This window comes from Littorina saxatilis, unplaced genomic scaffold, assembly GCF_037325665.1.
Source record: "Littorina saxatilis isolate snail1 unplaced genomic scaffold, US_GU_Lsax_2.0 scaffold_1371, whole genome shotgun sequence".
Lineage (NCBI taxonomy): Eukaryota > Metazoa > Mollusca > Gastropoda > Littorinimorpha > Littorinidae > Littorina > Littorina saxatilis.
In genome coordinates, this window is record NW_027127401.1 from 5,001 (window position 1) to 15,000 (window position 10,000).

Below are 10,000 nucleotides of genomic sequence, written 5' to 3' on the forward strand. Positions count from 1 at the left end.
TTTGTTAATTAGTTATTTATATATTTTCAGTTTGTGTTTTTATTTATCTATTTGGCATTTTCCATAGAAAGGGCTGCGTTTAACTTTTTAATTGCCGTAAAAGTATTAAAAGTTTCGTAAAGAATTGAACTTTTGGGCCTGACAGTTCACCCTTTGCCCAACACCCTCACTACCCCCCCCCCCCCCCCCCCCCCTTAACCCACCCCCACTCCTCAGTTCTCCACAATTCTGCCTGATAACATGGTGCCTGATTTTTCAGTCCACTGTGACTCAGTCCGAAGCGAGCAGTGCCCGATTAGAATGACGTCACCTCGAGACAAAGACTGAACTTCAAGCAGCATTTGCTTCACACAGAGAGATAGAGAGAGTGAGAAACTGAGTGCAAGAATTCCAACAGCTGACCCAGATGTCCGGGCCCTCACCCCTCACGCCCCCTCCCCCCTCTCCCTCACTCCGCCATCATAGCATCTGTCTGACCTCTTCTTTGTGACCCCCGTCTTCATTTCTTTCCTTTTTTTCTGTGTTTTTTTCTGCTATGTTGTCGTCGTCGTCGAGCGGATTGTCTTCAGTCTGTCTCTGTCTCTAATTATTTCTGTCTCTCTGTCTGTCTGTTTGTCTGTTTGTCTATCTGTCCGTCCGCCCGTCCGCCCGTCCGCCCGTCCGTCCGTCCGTCTGTCCGTCCGTCTGTCTGTTTTTAAATCAGTATATATTCTAAAGTACGTTTCCCTTGTTTGTCCACATATGGTGATTGTTCTTCCTTCATGTTTGTAAATCGATTTATTTAATGTATCAATTGAGTCTTCTTTCATTGGATTTTAACTCGTCCTGTTACATTATTTCTTTACTCAAAATGTAGTCTACTTGAAGATCTTTCCATCTATATATATATACGACTAGTGTCTGTCTGTCTGTCTGTCTGTCTGTGTGTCTGTGCGCGATGCGCGGCCAAGGTTCTCGATGGATCTGCTTCAAATTTGGTGGGCTTATTCAGAGAGACCCCGGACACAACCTCATCGATGAGATATTTCAACAAGTGCTCTCAGCGCGCAGCGCGGAACCGATTTTGGTTCCACCTCAGCTATTTTGGTTCCACCTCAGCTTACCCGGGCCCCCATACCGACACACCATAGCCGCTACACCACATCACAACGCCAAAGTTCTCGGTGGATCTTTTTCAAATTTGGACACCGTATTCAGCTACACCCCGGACACAATATCATCGATGAGATATTTCAACACGGGCTCTCAGCGCGCAGCGCTGAACTCATTTTCGTTTTTGCGTTCATTTCACCATTATAAGTAACTCTTCCTTATCTTCTCCAGTGTTTGGCGTTTATCTCCCTTCCTTCGTGTGGCTTTCCCGTTCAGTTCTAAGTTACTATTACTATTTTTAGAATGTCACTGCGCTGTCCACTGCGCTGTCCACAACGCTTCCCTTGCACCCGTAAGTTGTTCTTACTGTCAAAGTGAAAAGGTCGAATCAATTTATAGCCACGCGAAAAATACACTCTCACCTATCTCTATATATTTATAGATACAGATATGCATATATATATACGGCTTCTCTGTGTGTGTGTGTGTTTGTGTGTGTGTGTGTAGGCAAAAACCTATGTATTATAGAGTTCTGTTTGTGATGGGGTCTAGCGGCTTTTGTCTGTCTGTATGTTCTGGCATGTGAGAAGCCACAGCAGATAATATAGGGCTAAGAAATAAGCTCTAAAATTCTCAATCCCGTTTGACAGGACTTCGCCTTTCAAAGGTGATTGTGGTGAACCGCCACGCTGTCTGTCTCTGTCGCACCGTTCACCCCAAATTCCCGTTTCTGAGGTACTATTTTTAGAATGTCACTGCGCTGTCCAGAACGCTTCCCTTGCACCCGTAAGTTGTTCGTACTGTCAAAGTGAAAAGGTCGAATCAATTTATAGCCACGCAAAAAATACACTCACCTATCTCTATATATTTATAGATATAGATATACATATTATATATATACGGCTTCTCTGTGTGTGTGTTTGTGTGTGTGTGTGGGAAAAAACCTGTTGATTGTAGAGTTCTGTTTGTGATGGGGTCTAGCGGCTTTTGTCTGTCTGTATGTTCTGGCATTTGAGAAGCCACAACAGAAAATATAGGGCTAAGAAATAAGCTCTAAAATTCTCAATCCCGTGTGACAGGACTTCGCTTGCAGAGGTGATTGTGATGAACCGCCACGCTGTCTGTCTCTGTCTCGCGATTCACCCCGGCGAAGCCGGGTATTCCTCTAGTTCAATATAATGTGATCCTCCACCACGGAATGAGTCGCATGTCACCTTTGCATGATTTTCATATTTTTACATTTCCCTAAAGAGTTTTTTTATGCTGTATTCAGTGGTGAAAACCGTTATAGAAAAGAGCGAAAACTGTTTGAGTTATAAGCCTGTGACTAAGGTGACCCTCACACTGTTACCAAACACATCCCGGACTTATATTATTAAGACTAGCGCAGAGCCGCGCGAGGTGACATGCGACTCATTCCGTGGTGAAGGGTCACATAATTATGTTCTGATGAGTATTTTCCAGTCATTCCATGTTATTACATTTACACCTCTCCACTCACTAGCAATAGTAATGTTCATTGTTGTGAGCCTAATACAACCCCGCAGAAAATCGTCTTACATGTCTATAATAGGCAGAATATACCTGCGCAGAGTCAGCGGCACAGACGACTCACTGCATATTATTGACTAGAGGAATACCCGGCTTCGCCGGGGTGAATCGCGAGACAGAGACAGACAGCGTGGCGTTTCACCACAATCACCTTTGAAGGCGAAGTCCTGTCAAACAGGATTGATAATTTTAGAGCTTATTTCTTAGCCCTATATTATCTGTTATGGCTTCTCAAATGCCAGAACATACAGACAGACAAAAGCCGCTAGACCCCATCACAAACAGAACTCTACAATCCACAGGTGTTGCCCACACATACACACAAACACACACACAGAGAAGCCGTATATATATATGTATATCTATATCTATAAATATATAGAGATAGATGACAGTGTATTTTTCGCGTGGCTATAAATTGATTCGACCTTTTCACTTTTACAGTAAGGACAACTTACGGGTGCAATCGTGACATTCTAAAAATAGTAACGTAGTAACGGGAATATGGATTGACGCCACACGAAGGAAGGGAGATAAACGCTGAAAACACTGGAGAAGATAAGGAAGAGTTACTGGGAAAAACCAAAATCGGTTCAGCGCTGCGCGCTGAGAGCACGTGTTGAAATATCTCATCGATGAGGTTGTGTCCGGGGTCTCTCTGAATAAGCCCACCAAATTTGAAGCAGATCCATCGAGAACTTTGGCCGTGCATCGCGCACAGACACACAGACAGACAGACACACAGACTCACAGACACACAGACACTAGTCGTATCTATATATATATACGACTAGTGTCTGTGTGTCTGTGTGTCTGTGTATATGTGTGTCTGTGCGCGATGCACGGCCAAAGTTCTCAATGGATCTGCTTCAAATTTGGTGGGCTTATTCAGAGAGACCCCGGACACAACCTCATCGATGAGATATTTCAACACGTGCTCTCAGCGCGCAGCGCTGAACCGATTTTGGTTTTTCTCTGTTTTTCTCTGGATCCATTCCCAGTAACTCTTCCTTATCTTCTCCAGTGTTTTCAGCGTTTATCTCCCTTCCTTCGTGTGGCGTCAATCCATATTCCCGTTACTACGTTACTATTTTTAGAATGTCACGATTGCACCCGTAAGTTGTCTACTGTCAAAGTGAAAAGATCGAATCAATTTATAGCCACGCGAAAAATACACTGTCACCTATCTCTATATATTTATAGATATACATATACATATACTGTTCAAAAAAAGAAACGCATAGTTGCTACTTGCCAAATTTGTTTTATTTTTCGAAAAAATTAACAGAAAATCCAATATTTAGATTATTTGTTTGAAATTTGGTATGGACACAGTTGAATGCACACACAGTTCATTTGCATCTTCAAATCAATCAGTCAATCAATACGATTGGGTGCCGAGGCTGTCAAGTCAGTAGGGGGTGTGACTGCCTTGAGCAGCAACAACTGCCCGGCACCTTCTGGGCATGGACTGGATCAGATGCCGGATATCTTGCTGTGGGATGGTGTCCCACTCCTCCTGAAGTGCCTGCAATAGATCGCGGTGATTTGCCGGCGCTTCTTCTCGCCTGCGCACACGTCTGTCCAATTCATCCCAGAGGTGTTCTATCGGGTTCATGTCTGGCGACATGGATGGCCAGGGAAGCACCTGGACATGGTGGTCGGTGAGGAACTGGGTGGTGAGTCGTGCTGTGTGCGGGCGAGCGTTGTCCTGCTGGAATATGGCATCCTGGTCAGCCAGAAGAGGAAGGGCGTGTGGGCGCAGAATTTCCTCCACGTATCGCTGGGCAGTTATGCGCCCTTGGACGTGCACCAGGGTGCTCCTTCCAGCGGTATTGATCGCCCCCCACACCATGACGCCTCCACCACCATGAACGGGTGCCTCATCCACACAGTTGGGCGCGTAACGTTCGTTTACTCTCCGGTAGACCCTCCTCCGACCATCATGTCGCTGGAGCAGGAAGTAGGACTCGTCGCTGAACCACACGTGTCTCCAGTGATTCCGGACGGTCCAGCGAAGGTGCTGGTTGCCCCACTGCACTCGGTTCTGGCGATGGCGGCGGGTGAGGACAGCTCCTCTGTGAGGTCTGCGAGCTCTCAAACCAGCTTCATGCAGGCGGTTCCGCACGGTCTGGTCCGATAATCGGTGTGGCCCGGGGAGAGCCTGGACAGAAGATGAGGCCGACAGGAAACGATTCCGGAGGTGGCGGAGCCGTATGAAGCGGTCGTGAGCAGCAGTTGTCGCCCTTGGTCTTCCCGCTCGTGGCAAGTCAGCAACGGAGCCAGTGGCTTGAAACCTGACCCACAGTCTACTGATGGTGCTCTGGGACACGTGGAAGTGCCTGGCGATTGCACTTTGACTTTGGCCTGCTTGTAAACGACCCAATGCAATTTGGCGGTCTTCTCTGCTCAATCGGGCCATCTTTCGTCGCTGAATTGTCGTCTGATTTCTTTGTGGCGAACAATCCGCTTTTATGGGTTTTGGAAGACATGGTGAGAGCTCAATATTCCCCGAGTTTCACGAGATTACACTGAAGCATGACGAGTGGTCATGCCAAATGAGCAATTTTGACATTGTAGCCACTGATAACGCATGCGTCACGTGCAGAGCTCACTTGTGGCAATGGACGAAAGGTCGACGACCAGATAAACATTTTCTGCAGTTTGGTGGATATCCTTGTAGCCATATAACTAAATTAACCAAATATTACAAGCTATGCGTTTCTTTTTTTGAACAGTATTTATATATACGGCTTCTCTGTGTGTGTGTGAGTGTGTGTGTGTGGGCAACACCTGTGGATTGTAGAGTTCTGTTTGTGATGTGGTCTAGCGGCAGTATGTTCAGGCCTTCCTTCGAGAAGCCATAACAGTTATTCTCAATCCCGTTTGAGTGGACTTCGCCTTCAAAGGTGATTGTGGTGTTTTGGTCACTGAATCATTTTCGTGCTGTTCCCATTCCACCTGGGAGGGATTTAAGTTCATTCAAAGGGGGTCGAGTGTGACAGGGAGACTACCGTCGCCCTTCACAGCAGACTCTGCAGAGTTGTTCGCCTTAGAAGTTGTGGGCTCTCCTTGCATGTACCCGTAAGTTGTCCTTACTGTAAAAGTGAAAATGTCGAATCAATTTATAGTCACGCGAAAAATACACTCTCACCTATCTCTATATATTTATAGATATAGATATACATATATATATATACGGCTTCTCTGTGTGTGTGTGTGTGTGTTTGTGTGTGTGTGTGGGCAAAAACCTGTGTATTGTAGAGTTCTGTTTGTGATGTGGTCTAGCGGCTTTTGTCTGTCTGTACAACCTATAAAACAGAACACAAATTCTCTAAAGAGTGGCAAACAGCTATAGATAACATTGCGAACTATATGCGGGAGAATGGCTTCACTCTCTCTGCCGAGAAAACTGTATTCGTTGTCTTTACAAACCGAAAACTGGAAGATCGAGAAAAGATACAGTTCTCACTAGATAAATCTGTTGTCTCACCCAGTCAGCAGGTGAAATATCTGGGCGTACTTTTCACCTCAAATGGACTATGGACTGCTCACTTAAAGTATCTTTTAAGCAAAGCAAATAAGACCATCAACCTTCTTAAAATACTGGCTGCCCAACCATGGGCAAAGTGCCCAGTTATTCTAACAAACATCACCAGAGCTCTTATAAGATCAAGACTATCATATGGACAGGAGGCCTACTTCTCGTCGGCTCGAAAATGGCTTGATAAGCTACAGTCAGCGGAATGTCGTGCCCTTCGGCTTGCCCTCGGACACCCAAGGCATTCAAAGCAGGCCATTGTATACCACCAAGCAGGATTCCTCCCTCTTGACATGTGGCGGCGTAAGTGCTGCGCAGATTACAATGTTCGAGCCAACACAGTGCAAAACTCAACAAAAGAGGAGCTACAACCGCATTACAATCATGTCCAAAACAAAAAGGCCCACTTTGGCACTACTTTCTCCTCACTGGCTCAATTCAATGCTTCACTCTTTAGTGAAATCAGTGTCGACCCAAATGATGTGGCCCAAAACCCCATATCTCGTGATCCCTCATGGACAATGAAAGAAATGAATTTTGACACAGAATATTGCACAGCTACAAAGGATGATCAGTTATTACTCAGGATACAAGCCCTTGAGCACATTGATACTGTATACAAAGGCCATGTTCATGTTTACACAGACGGGTCAGTGTTGGATGACAAGAAGGCTGGCGCAGCTTTTGTAATCCCCAGCGATGACATGACTGGGAAATTTAAACTGTGCAACAGAAACTCGATCTTCTCAGCTGAGCTCCTTGCCATCTGCATGTCGCTTGTTCATCTCAATCTCAAGAACACTCCTCCTCAAAAGATAGCTATATTCTCTGACTCCAAAGCAGCCATTGAAGCATTGAGATCTAACAAAAGATCAAAAAGACATGATCTTGTCATTGCCATAAAGGAGCTGGCAAATAAAATTATAAAAAAAGGAAGCGAGATTAACCTGGTCTGGTGTCCAGCACACGTGAACGTGCCTGGCAACGAGAAAGCGGACAAAGCCGCTAAAGAAACTGCCCAAGGCATGGGCGCCTCCGAGGTAGACCTGCCATTGTCTGCTTCTGAGATCAGTAGCCTTACAGACTCTCTTCTCTGGAGAGAATGGAGGAACAAATATATGCACAAGGCTATAAGCTCTGGCTGGCTCATTCGGGAAGCCCCATCAAAACAGATGAACACCTATAATGCATGCCCACGTGTAATAAAAAGGATTAACCGCCTAAGGGCAGAAGCTGGGAATTACCAATTTCTAGAGCTTAAATGCACCTGTCAATCCGACCTCACCATTGCTCATTTGACTTTGGAGTGTGATTTGAACTCATGCCACTTTCAACCCCTGACTCAGTTTATAAACTCAAATAGAAATATTCTGCCAAATACCTCAAAGGAAAAATTAAGCTATCTTTTAAGTTTTAATAAAGACCTTGGGTGGCAAGGTCCCAAACTTATCGCTGGACTTATGCACACGCACCCACTTGGTCCCTGGATATGAAGAGACATTGCTGCGGCTGACGCCATTGCTTCTCATACAGCTACTATATATTTTTATCAGAACTTTTAAAAATACCATTTTATATCCAAGTATCTCTTAACACCATTTTTAATTAGATGAGCGAGAGTGTGCGGGGGGCGGGAGGGTGGTGAACCACTGTACATAAAGGGAAAGTTTGTGTGCGTGCCTGTGTGTGTTCTTAATCTAAGACAAATGTCGCCAATGTTTTTACAGAGTGACGTTAAATAAACGATTTTATCATCATCTGTCTGTATGTTCTGGCATTTGAGAAGCCATAACAGATAATATAGGGCTAAGAAATAAGCTCTAAAATTCTCAATCCCGTTTGACAGGACTTCGCCTTCAAAGGTGATTGTGGTGAACCGCCACGCTGTCTGTCTCTGTCTCGCGATTCACCCCGGCGAAGCCGGGTATTCCTCTAGTATATATATATAGATGCTGCGATAGAGATTATGACGAGTACTTGGCCTGTTTTCTTTTCACGCAACATGTAGCGGGCTGGGATAATCTGCAGTGCGTCGTCTGTGCCGCTGACTTTGCGCACGTATAATCTGCCCCAAAGGTAAGATGGCTGGGGTTTTTTGTGTGTGGAGAGAGTTTCCGGTCGCGTCCGAGCCTGCGCAGTTGCGTGCATGATTGTGTGGACATGTGCGAATTTCACTGCCTTTGCTGGGACTGTTTACCTGAGATCATCGACACAGCCACTCGTAAATTCAGTCATTATACAGGATCGAACACCCTACCTGCGATAAACTGGTTTTCAAGCCAGGAGGCAATATCATGCAGCGAGTCAAGACCTCACCAAAAGTCTATCCATATTCATCGCTCAAGCCTAGCTCAGCTAATGCCCGTGATCAGTGTCACGATCAAAGTGGCTGATTGTTCAGAGATCAAGACAAACATTGACGCGGGTGGTCAGAAACAAAAGCGAGCCATCAGGTTTCTCAGTGCAGCAAGCTAAAGCACAAACGATATAATTTTTTATATATATTATATGAGACAGATAGAGTATCACTGACAAATTCCCAAAATGACGCCAGTATTTTGAAAACAATATAGTACAACATAACAGAACTTGCGGGATTCGAACCCGCGACTAGAAGGGAACCTTTCTTTAAGCTAAGACACAGTACCCACCCGAGCTACGCCCTCTCCAACATTTCTACACATAATTCCTCTGTCCTCATCAACCATAACCAATTTACTACATTATCCACGTTTGTATGCAGATTAAACTTGCATGATTCCAGAGCATGTCAGGGAGACATTTCTAGCCGCACACAACCAACCTAGCTCATCTAATCGAGATCGAGGCAAACACGCGGGTGGTCAGAAACAAGAGAGCCATCAGGTCTCTCAGTGCATGCAGCAAGCAAAATCACAAAAGTGTGAGACAGAGAGAGTATCACTGACCAATTCACAAATTGACGCCAGTATGTTAAAAAGAAAATAGTACAAAATAAAACTGAACTTTCGAACCCGCGACTAGTAGGGAACTTCCCTTCAAACTAATACCCACTACGCCCCCATTAAAGTTTCTACACACAAATTCCTCTGTCTTCATCAACCATTACCCACTCTTTGCGCAGATTAAACTTGCATGATTCCAGAGCATGTCGGGGAGGGAGGCATTTCTTTCTGCACACAACCGACCTAGCTCATCCAATGTCTGTGATCTGTGTCATGATCAAAGTGGCTAATTGTTCAGAGATCAAGGCAAACACCAAAACAAAAGCGAGTCATCACATCACTCAGTGCAGCAAGCAACATAACAAAGGGGTTGAGTGAGAGATAGAGAGAGAGAGAGAGAGAGAGAGAGAGAGAGAGAGAGAGAGAGAGAGAGAGAGAGAGAGAGAGAGAGAGAGAGAGAGAGAGAGAGAGAGAGAGAGAGAGAGAGAGAGAGAGAGAGAGAGAGAAGAGAGAGAGAGAGAAGAGAGAGAGAGAAGAGAGAGAGAGAAAGAGAGAAAGAGAGAGATAGAGAGAGAAGAGAGAGAGAGAAAGAGATAGAAGAGAGAGATAAAGAGAGAGAGAGAGAGAGAGGGAGAGGGAGAGACTGAGAGAGAGCAGGGGGGGGAAGAGACAAAGACAGAGAGAGACCAAGACACGTATAGACACACAGAGAAACACACAGACAAAGAGAAAGAAAGAGAGAGAGAGAAAGAAAAAATAGAAAAAATGGAGAGAGATGGAGAGAGCGAGAGAAAGAGAGAGAAAGGGAGAGAGAGATGGAGAGAGAGAGAAATGGAGAGAGAGAGTGAGAGAGAGAGAAAGGGAGAGAGAGAGAAAGAGAGAAAGAGAGAGA